The sequence below is a fragment of the Cicer arietinum genome, chromosome 7, assembly GCF_000331145.2.
Source record: "Cicer arietinum cultivar CDC Frontier isolate Library 1 chromosome 7, Cicar.CDCFrontier_v2.0, whole genome shotgun sequence".
Lineage (NCBI taxonomy): Eukaryota > Viridiplantae > Streptophyta > Magnoliopsida > Fabales > Fabaceae > Cicer > Cicer arietinum.
The window spans coordinates 15,484,457-15,495,190 of NC_021166.2; positions in this window are offsets into that span (position 1 = coordinate 15,484,457).

A 10,734-nucleotide genomic window follows, 5' to 3' on the forward strand; every position below is an offset into this window, starting at 1 on the left:
TTCGTTTCAAAAAATTATAAATAATATATAAACGTACGTTTCGAACCTTTCCCAGATCCAAACATTCGAAACTGTGTTTCGAAACTTTCCCAGATCCAAACTTTCGAAACAGTGTTTCGAAACTTTCCCAGAACATTTCGAAAGTTTCCCCTGGCCTTGCATTTCGAAGATTTCAATTCAAGAAACTTTTGAAAGTTTCTTGTTTCGAAGATTTCAAAATGTTCGAGGAATGCATTTCGAAGGTTTCAAATTCAAGGAAACTTTCGAAACTTTCTTCTGTTTCGAATCTTACAAATGCATTTCGAAAGTTTCAAAAATTGCAAATTTTCGAAAGGAAACTTACTTTTGCGTTTCGAATCTTTGAGATCTTCGAAGGTTAGGTTGATTCTGGATCGAATATTTGAAATGTTCGAATGATTTGGTGAAAAGTGTGGGTAAAATTTTTTTTTTGGTTTTTATATATGTGATAGAGGGTAAAATTGTCTTTTAATCATAACTGGGGGGGTGGCAGGTCAAATTGGGGGGGTACCTGGTACAAAACTCCATAAAAGTATATATTAGGTTTGGCCTATGTGTTGGTTGAATAAGGGGATTTAAATCCCTAATTACTCGGGAATGAGCAACTATGTGACTTGAGGAAAAGACATTGCTAATGAGGTACAGGTTGAATAAGGACACTTGACGATATAAAAATAATATTATCACGTAAGGAATACATGTATAGACATATTTTGGGGAAAAAATCAACAAAAAAGTTAATTGATTTAAAATATTAATTTAATTGATAATACGATTAAAAAGTTAATCACTAATTAATAATAATACATAAATATTTTGTTGTGGAATAATTTAGTTGAATAATAAAGTCATGCATTAAATAAAGTTTGAGTATACTTGATTTCAATCTATTTTAAATTCAGCATTATTTCTTGAAATAGATAAATGAAATAGTCGAAAGTTGATGTATATGTATAAAATTGTAAGTGCGAGTCTATGAATAAATGTTCATGTACTAAAATTGATATTTTTTCAATATAATAAATATGAATTTGTGAGTAAAAATATAAAATTAATGAATAAAAAATAACATTATAGATCATCTAAATTTTTTACTTTGTTATTGAAATGAGAGAAATAACTTAAAAAAAGAGAGATGGACACCAAAAATTGGATAGTAATAATAATAATGTGGGACCTACATATTTTTCACTCTTTATTTCACTCAATTGAAACTTCAAAAATATTAAAATCAGAGATAATAATAATGTGGGACCTACATATTTTTCAATCACTCCAAAACAGCAAAGAAAAGAAATAAAACTCATAAATATCAAGCCTTTTTCTTTCTTTTTTTTTTTTTTTATCTTCATCTTCTCACTCTTTTAAACATTTTTCTTTTTTGACGGACAAAATACACATAGCTATTGCTAAGTTACATAACAAATTCTTATTCTTATAAAAAAAAGTTAAAACAAATAATTCAAACTCAGTAATTAATTTGGTTTATCTCTGTGTAAAAACACCAAAATTAATTTATTTTAGTTGACTTTGTTTTGTATAATTTATTTTACTTGATTAATAATAATTAAATTAATTAAAAAATGATTAAAAAATAAATTAAATTAAAATAAAAACAAATCCATTTTTAACATAAAGATAATTTTATCTTTTTATTAAATAAATATATTTCTTTTATCCTGTCCACCATTTATGTCTTTATTTTTTCAGATTATAATTTTACAGGACTCAAATTTATAGACCAAAACATTGGGGCCCGGTTTGTACACTCCCTACAAACACCGTCCTCTATAAATTGACAGGGTTGGAAAACATGCAAGCAGATTTCAAAACTTGCATTTTTCACGTTTTTAGATTCAGTGTTTTTTACAATCCATACATTCTTGTATGTATGTACACAAGTACATTTCAAACAATGTAGACCTCCTTTTATTTATTCTATGATAAATATGCTCATTATTTATATTCTTAGTATCAGCAAAACTACAATAATATTTCACTAATTATAAGAATTATATTTTATCAATTAATTAAATTCTCTAATTTAGTTATAAAAAAATAATTATTTGGTAAAAATTAAAATACTCGTGTGCGACCTTGTACATTCAATAATAAACTGATAACATATTAATCAAATTAATATATTAATTAAAATAAACGTATAGAAATACGTTCTAAAAAATGTGAAGTAATATTTTACTTTCAAACAACACTAGAAAAAAAATATAACTTTTCTTTTGTTGAGATAGTTTTGAGTTAACTTGTATGATATTATTTATTAAATTCTATAATAAGTTAACATTTATGACTTAAAAAACTCATTTCTTTTTTCATTCATTTTCTTAATCAAAATTTTAATTTTATCTTAGAGTTCAAATTCATTGTTAAGAATTGACAAATTTCATCTTAATTAATCATTAATATACTTGTATTTAATTGCAATCAATATCTTTTCATCTACCACCTTAAGGTACTAGGTGTCCATAATTAAAATATTACATTATGATAATTTGATGTGAAAAAAAATTATTACATTTCTTTTTGAGAATTTTCTATTGACATTATAAAAATATATATTGACCATTAGCAATTTACAATTGAGTAATTTTAATATTCATATCATGTATGCATCATCTATATATGTAATTTAATACATGAGATCGATTATTTTTTTATCCAATAAAAATATCACTTCAATGGTACTTAAGTTATAGTTCAACTAACAAATATAAATATTGTTACATTGGGAGTCTTGTCTTGAATTCGAACTTGAAACCTAATAATTGTATTAGTTATTTATGATAATATTTATTATCTCTTAGATATCACTTTAATGACATTATCCTTCAACATGATAATCATAATACTTCAAATATGATCACGTTTTTTTTTATAGTTTTATTGACCTCAAACATATAGCATAAATACTTCTTATTTCAATCCCAGATTTTTTTCTTCAAAATTCTTCCTTTATTTTATTTAAAAAGATTTGGATACTTATGATTTTTGTGCTTTTGAGTTTTCTCTCTATAAATTTAATAAATAAAATATAAAACAATATCCTTTATGAAAAGAATGGCCCATTATATTAATAAGATAAACAAATTGCTTTAAACATAATTATTTCTTCAATTATAATTATTTTTTCTAAGAAAGGAGAAATTTGAAGAACCGGTTAATATAACAAAGTAATATCTCATGATATAATTTAATTGAATGAAAACGTAAAAAAAATTAGTCTTTAAAAATAATAAATGCATTATTTAAAATATAATGTAAAATTTTCATATGAATTATGTCTCGTCTACCCTTTTAATAATTTTGTAGTTCTCAAATTGAATACTAACTAGAGAAAATAGATAGGTGCAACTCTCAATATAAATCAATAGTTTTATACTGATGATAGATAATAAGAATTTTTAATGTTACTATTTCATTACACGGTCAGGACTATCATCATAATATAATTACATAGTCAACCGTTAATGTTACATGTTGGGTTATTTTAGTCAATAACTGCAATGGGCTAAGATCAATTCTCTTCACTTGTCGCATGATTCGGAAAGACTAATAACATGTTAATCACAACTTATCATTTTGCTATATATGTTTGTATTTTAATCTTAAATACGAGATGGGTCATGAAAAATACTATCTTCCAATCAATATGCTTAGAGAAATGTTATTTAAACACATCTTTAAACACATATACAAACACATATACCGTATACGTATACCGTATACGTATACAAACATAAAGACGTATATATACTTAGGGACATTTTAGTCATTTTAGTCACTTTAGTGATTTTCATTCTATTCCTCCTCAGAAACCCTTTTTTTCTCATTCTCTCTTCTCTCTCTTCTCCATCTTGTTCTCCACCATTCCATCTTCTTCTCTTCTTCTGCCGTTTTCTTCCTTTGATTCTGCCGTTTCTGCTGTCGTTTCTGTATCTTCGTCTTTACCGATCTTCTTCGATTCTGCCGTTTCTGTATCTTCGTCTTTGCCGATCTTCTTCGATTCTGCCGTTTCTGTATCTTCGTCGTTGCCGATCTTCTTCGATTCTGCCGATCTTCTGCCGTTTCTGTATCTTCGTCATTGTAAGTTTACTTTTCCATATCATTAGGGTTTTTCGTTATTGATTTAGGGTTTCTATTTTTGCTTCTCCGTTTGGGATTTTTTTATTTTTAGGGTTTCTATTTTTGCCTTCTTTGTTTCTATTTTTAGTTATTGATTTAGGGTTTCTATTTTAGTTTCTTCGTTTAGGATTTTTTGATTTTTAGGATTTCTATTTTTGACTTCTTTGTTTCTATTTTTGTCTTTCTCGTTTCAAAAACATTATTATTTATTATTATACCTTCAAGGTAAATTGCTAGTTTTTGAATGTTGGAAGCAACACTTTGTATGCCGAAACAGTAACCAAACAGAATGTTAATATGAATGTTGATTTGACTTGTTAATATTTTGGTATTTATTTTTATGCAGTTTTGATGCTTTAAGACATGACACTGACAAAAGAAAAAAATGTAAGGAATTTATAAATTAGTTATATTTGTATTGTTGCAATTTATTTATCAATATTAACTATATATTCATAATTTTCAGATACGTGCGAGACATGCATGTTTACCAAATTTGTTGCATGAAATCAACCTTCATTTGTCAAATGCAAATCGAACTCAAATTATGACAACTCCATTCAAATGGGTTTTAGATATGCCAAAAAATTTACAAATTTCTGGTGCTTTATTGTTAGAGTTGGCTAGTAGGTGGGAAAGAGGATTCTTATTGCTTCAAGTCTTGCTACGGGTGCAAACGTTTCATCATAATCTATTCCTTCTTGTTGGTTGTACCCTTGTGCCACTAGTCTTGCTTTATTTCTAATGACTTCTCCATCCTCATTTAGTTTGTTTCTAAATATCCATTTAGTTCCAATCACCGATTTGTCCAGAGGATGGGGTACAAGATTCCATACCTTGTTTCTTTCAAATTGTGAGAGTTCTTCCATCATAGCTTCAACCCATGATTTGTCACCAATAGCTTGATCAATTGTCTTGGGTTCAACTTGTGATATCATGGCCATGTTGGAAGTATTTTCCCTTAGAGAGTTTCTGGTTCTCACACCATCTTCAGTATTCCCAATGACTAGATCTAGAGGATGATGCGTGACTGTTTTCCATCCTCTTGGAAGTTGTTGAGAGGTTGGATCAGACTCATCCTCTGCGTGAGGACCGGGTACTTGTGAGGATGTATTTTCATCTTCTTCATCCTTATCCTTTTTCTCTAAACACAAGTCATCAAACTCATCAAAAATAACATGCATGGATTCCTCCACAGTTTGAGTCCTAAGATTATATATTCTATAACCTTTTGACGTTGTGGAGTATCCTAGAAAAATTCCTTTATCGGATTTTGGATCAAACTTTCCCAAATTTTCTTTATTATTTAGAATGTAGCAATAACACCCAAATATGTGAAAATAGGAAATATTTGGTTTTCTCCCTTTCCATAATTCATATGGAGTTTTGTTCAAAATTTTTCTAATGGATGTACGATTTGAAATATAACAAGCGGTATTAATGGCTTCGGCCCAAAAATATTTTTCAATGTTGGCTTCATTTAAAATAGTTCTAGCCATTTCTTGTAAAGTTCTATTTTTCCTTTCAACAACCCCATTTTGTTGGGGAGTTCTTGGACAAGAAAAGTTGTGAGAAATACCATTTTCTTCACAAAGATTTTTAAAAGATTCATTTTCAAATTCACCTCCATGGTCACTTCTCACCGAGACAATTTTTGAACCTTTTTCATTTTGAATCTTTTTGCAAAAATGGTGGAATGCCTCAAAGGCTTCATCTTTGTGTTTTAAAAATAGAACCCAAGTAAAACGGGAAAAATCATCAACAAGTACAAAGCCATATCTTTTTCCACTAAGACTTGGAGTTTTGATAGGACCAAAGAGATCAATGTGAATGAGTTCAAGAGGATGATTTGTTGAAACAAAGTTTTTAGAGTGAAAACTACTTTTAACTTGTTTTCCTTTCACACAAGCTTCACAAACTTTGTCTTTTTCAAAATTAATTTTTGGAAGACCTTTTACTAATTCTAAATTTGCTAATTTAGAAATAGTGTTTAAGCTTGTGTGACCGGCTCGTTTGTGCCAAATCCATTTATCTTTTTCAATGGAAACAAAACAAGATTCAGTAGGTAAATCATCAAGATAAAGTTCATATAAATTCTTTTTTCTAAAACCGGAAAAGAAAACTCTACCCGAGGATGAGTGTTTAACCTCACATAGAGTTGGCTTAAAAATAACTTCAAAACCACTATCGCATAATTGACTAATGCTTAGCAAGTTATGTTTCAAGCCATCCACATATTGAACATTTTCAATTTTTGCAGAATTATTCTTACCAATAATACCTGTTCCTTTTATTTGAGCTTTATCATTATTACCAAATGTGACTGATCCTCCATCATTTATCTCCAATGATATGAAGCAGTGCTTATCTCCCGTCATATGCCTTGAGCAACCACTGTCCAAGTACCAAGGCTTTCTTTTGTTGATTAGAGGATGAACCTGTTTTAGAGTTTAAAAGAGACTTAGGTACCCATATAGCTTTGGGTCCTTGTTGGTTAGTTTTTCCTCTTTTGAGGATATTCCTTTTATGATGGCAAATAGAATCATGGTGCCCATGTTTACCACAGAATGAGCATGCTGCCTTTTCATTGTTAGCTTTCTTCTTAGCATGACAGATTTTGGAAGTATGCCCAAGTTTTTTGCAAAAGGTGCATTTAGGCCTATCCTCTCGTTTTTTAGGCAAGAAAAAGTTTTCATATAATTTTTGTTTTTGAGAGCTTTTAAAACCAATTCCAGCCTTGTCAAATATTCCAGATTGGGACCCCATTATCTTTTGAAATGTTTCTGTAGATTTGACAAAGTTGGAAATATCATTTTTTAGTTCCATAACCTCAGTTTTCAAAATTTCCTTTTCTGTATCCTCGTCAGGAGGATGCGTTTCAAGAATTTTTTGTTTCTCAGAATTTTGAAAGTGAGATTGCTGCAACTCTTGAATGATTTTAACATATTCATCATTCTTTTTCTGTAGCTCTTCATTTTGTTTCTTTATCTCAACAAGTTGGGTTTTTTGAAACATGCATTTTTGAGATAAAGTGTATGAGTCATTTAAAAGGCTATCAAATTCAACTTCTAATTTTTCACAATTTGGACATAGATCAGAAATACTTACCTTGTCATTTTCTGATTTTGTCATGAGACATAGGTTGGCCTCTTCTTCCTTTTCTTGCTCTGAGGATTACTCATCACTATCATCCCAAGTGATCATCATGGATTTGTTTTTGTATGGGAATTTTCTAGAGTTCCTTTTGTTGAGAGGACACTCAGTTTTATAGTGTCCCATCTTGTTGCATCCATAACAAGTTATTTGACTTTTGTCAATTTTTTCTTTTTGAGGAGGTCCTCTATTCTGTCCTCTTCTGTTTAGCATCCTCTGGATTTTTCTGGAAATCAGAACGAGGTCATCCTCATCCTCAGACAGAGGATACTCTGCGCTTTCCTTTGTTATGACATCTTCATTCTTCTTGGAGCTTTCTGTTTGGCTGGTTTTTAGAGCAATCATTCTTCCCTTTTTGTTTGGTTTATCAGCCAATAACAATGGTTCATGAGCTCTTAGAGTTCCAACCAAATCTTCTAATTTCATGTTGGTCAAATCTCTTGCTTCTGTAATGGCAGTTACCCTTGGTCTCCATTCTTTTGGTAGACTCCTTAGAATTTTTCTTATCCTTTCTTGAACGGAGTATACTTTTCCAAGAGATCTCAAGTTATTCAATATGATGGTTAACCTTGAGAACATTTCATCAATGGTTTCATCCTCCTTCATTTCGAATAGTTCGAAATCCCTTACTCCCATATCTATCCTTGCTTCTTTTACATGACTTGATCCTTCATGATGAATTCTTAGAGTATCCCATAGCTCTTTAGCGTTTTTGCATTCTTCAACTCTGTCATACTCTTCCCTGCACAAAGCACACGTTAGAAATAAATGAGCTTTAGAGTTTAGGAGTACCTTTGCATTTTCATCAGCCGTCCATTGTGCTTGAGGTTTCTCATCGGAGGTTGCATCTGCGTTGTTGGTCCTGATGACATGATCTCCATTTTCCACCACAGACCACATGTTGTTGTCTTGTGATATGAGAAATAGCCTCATCTTGCCTTTCCAATGATAGTAATCTGTACCATCCAAGTAGGGAGGTCGGCTGGATGATCCTCCTTCAGGGATGTACTTAGCTTTTGACATATTTCTTTTTGGATCTTTTTCTCTTACACTGTTAGGTGTATTTTTTAGAGAACCTTGCTCTGATGCCAATTGTTGTAGCTAAATATCACTAGAAGGGGGGGTTGAATAGGGATTTTGCTGTTAAAAACAATTTTTAAGTGTTTTAAAAACTATCCTCTTGCTGAGGATGGCTAGCTCGAGGATGGGATTTTTAAATCGTTAGATCTAAGCTGAGTAAAAAAGTAGGAGCAGAATATGAGGGACACACACACAATTTTATACTGGTTCACCCAATGATGGCTACGTCCAGTCCTCACACCCTTGTGAGATTTCACTAACTTTCAAACAGATCAATCCTCAACCCGAGGATGATTACAACTGTGTATTATCAAGCTTCACCAAGCTTACAATCAATTTCCAAATATTTCCAAGCTTCACTCACTAGGAAATTACAAAGTAGAATGAGAGTGATTGATACTTAATACTTTCTCAAAAGATATACAAAGATATAGTGTAGGATCAAAGAAAGTAATAAGGGAGGATGTGATTTGCTTCTTGAAAGCTTTAAGATGCTTGATCTTTTTATGCAAGTGTGTTGTGTGTCTTCCAATGGAGAGCTTGTATGCATTTTATAGAGATCCAAGCCCTTGATGACCGTTGGAGCTCATTTTCAAAGGATCCAAGGTTTTCATCAAAATTACAGAACTGCCACTCAGCTTGTTAGGCTTAGGCAGAACCATCCTCTTGCAGCATAGTCTTTGATCTTGACATGTCCTTGCTTTTTCACTTTAATCAGAGTGCAAGGCTGTTTCTGAGCTGCATTTTTCGAAGTCTTTAAGGTCTAGGTTGGCTTCATCTTTTGAGGTGATGTGGACAAGAGAGAAAAAGCCACTTTATGACATAGGACTGTCATACTCAGTCCGAGGATCAGATCTGGCAGCAACATGTGATCTTCCATTTTTGGCTTGTTTCAAGTTGCCTTTTGCTAACTTGACTTCCTTATGCATTAAAACGTGCAAGCCCATTAAATGATCAGATTTTGACATTTGCACATGCTTGATAGGTTGCTTTCACTTTTGCTAGCCTTTCCTTTACATACTAGATCTAGCCATATTCACCTTTTTCTTTTGACCTTTTGACTCTTACTTTTGAATGCTTTGTTTATTCATGTTTGACATTGTTATGCATTTGAATAAACACATTTGTTCTGGTGAGAGATCAGATTGCCCAGATCTGGAGTTTTTCAAATTGCAGCAATTTCCATCCTCGCGCTTGCAGCAATTTCCATCCTCACGAGGGTTTTCCATCCTCAGGCCAGAATCACTTTTTTCTTCTTTTTGCCTTAATGATTAATAACCTATTATCTTATATGAATACACTCAAGAGCACATGTTAGTCATTAACCACAATCATAATCTCTTAAGTAATTTTGTTATCATTAAAATCATTTGAGAGATTTTGTCTCAACAATCTCCAAAGTATTCATAAGCAGCTTGTAGTACCTCAATTTTGTCCTATAAAATAATTTAAATTTATTTTAATAATAATGATAATAATAATAATATATTTTACAATTATCATAAAAAATCTAAACATCTTTATTTTACATAAAATAAAAAAATTGAATTACAATAAAAACAATTCAAAATGTTTCTGATTTGGCATGACAACCCAATACACCAATCCATTCCACCCTGGAAATACTCAACTTCACCTTCATCTTCCATTCTACATCCTTTTAACTGCTTGACATCCTTTTAACTGCTTGACTTTCTGCAAGAGCTTTTGCAAACCCTCCTTTATATTATTTGCATTCCCAGCATCCTGTCATAACCTTGCTTTATATTATCTGTATTTACAGCATTTCCAAGTACAAACATATTAGAAACCAGTTAATTGATTGAGATATACTAATAAAGGTATTACTTGTATAACCTTCCTTTGTAACCTCTACACTCAAAATCTGTATTTTGCAACAAACACTACAAAATCTAGAACCTGATTTTATTTAGTAAACAGAAGAATTCACCACTTTAATTTGCTTTTAGTCTATAAATAGAGTTTGAAGTTTTGAAACGAAAAGGAAAGAAAAGGAAAAAAACACAGGTTCAGAATTTTGGAAATAGAGAAAAAGAATTCGAAATTTAAAAACAGAGAGTATATTTTCTTTTTGGGAGAGAAATTTGTAAAAAATAATACACTGAAGCAGAGATTGAATTTTGCCACTATTCAAACATACAGAAACAGAGGAACAAATAGAAGGATTAAGAGGTATTTTCGTTTATTCATTTTTTTCATTTTTCTAATCAATCTGTTGAGTTTGAGTTATGAATAAAAGATGAAATTTGTTTATTATTATTAATCTGAGTATAAAAAATGTTAGAGATAATAGGATTAAAAAACTCAAACCTTGAACGCCGT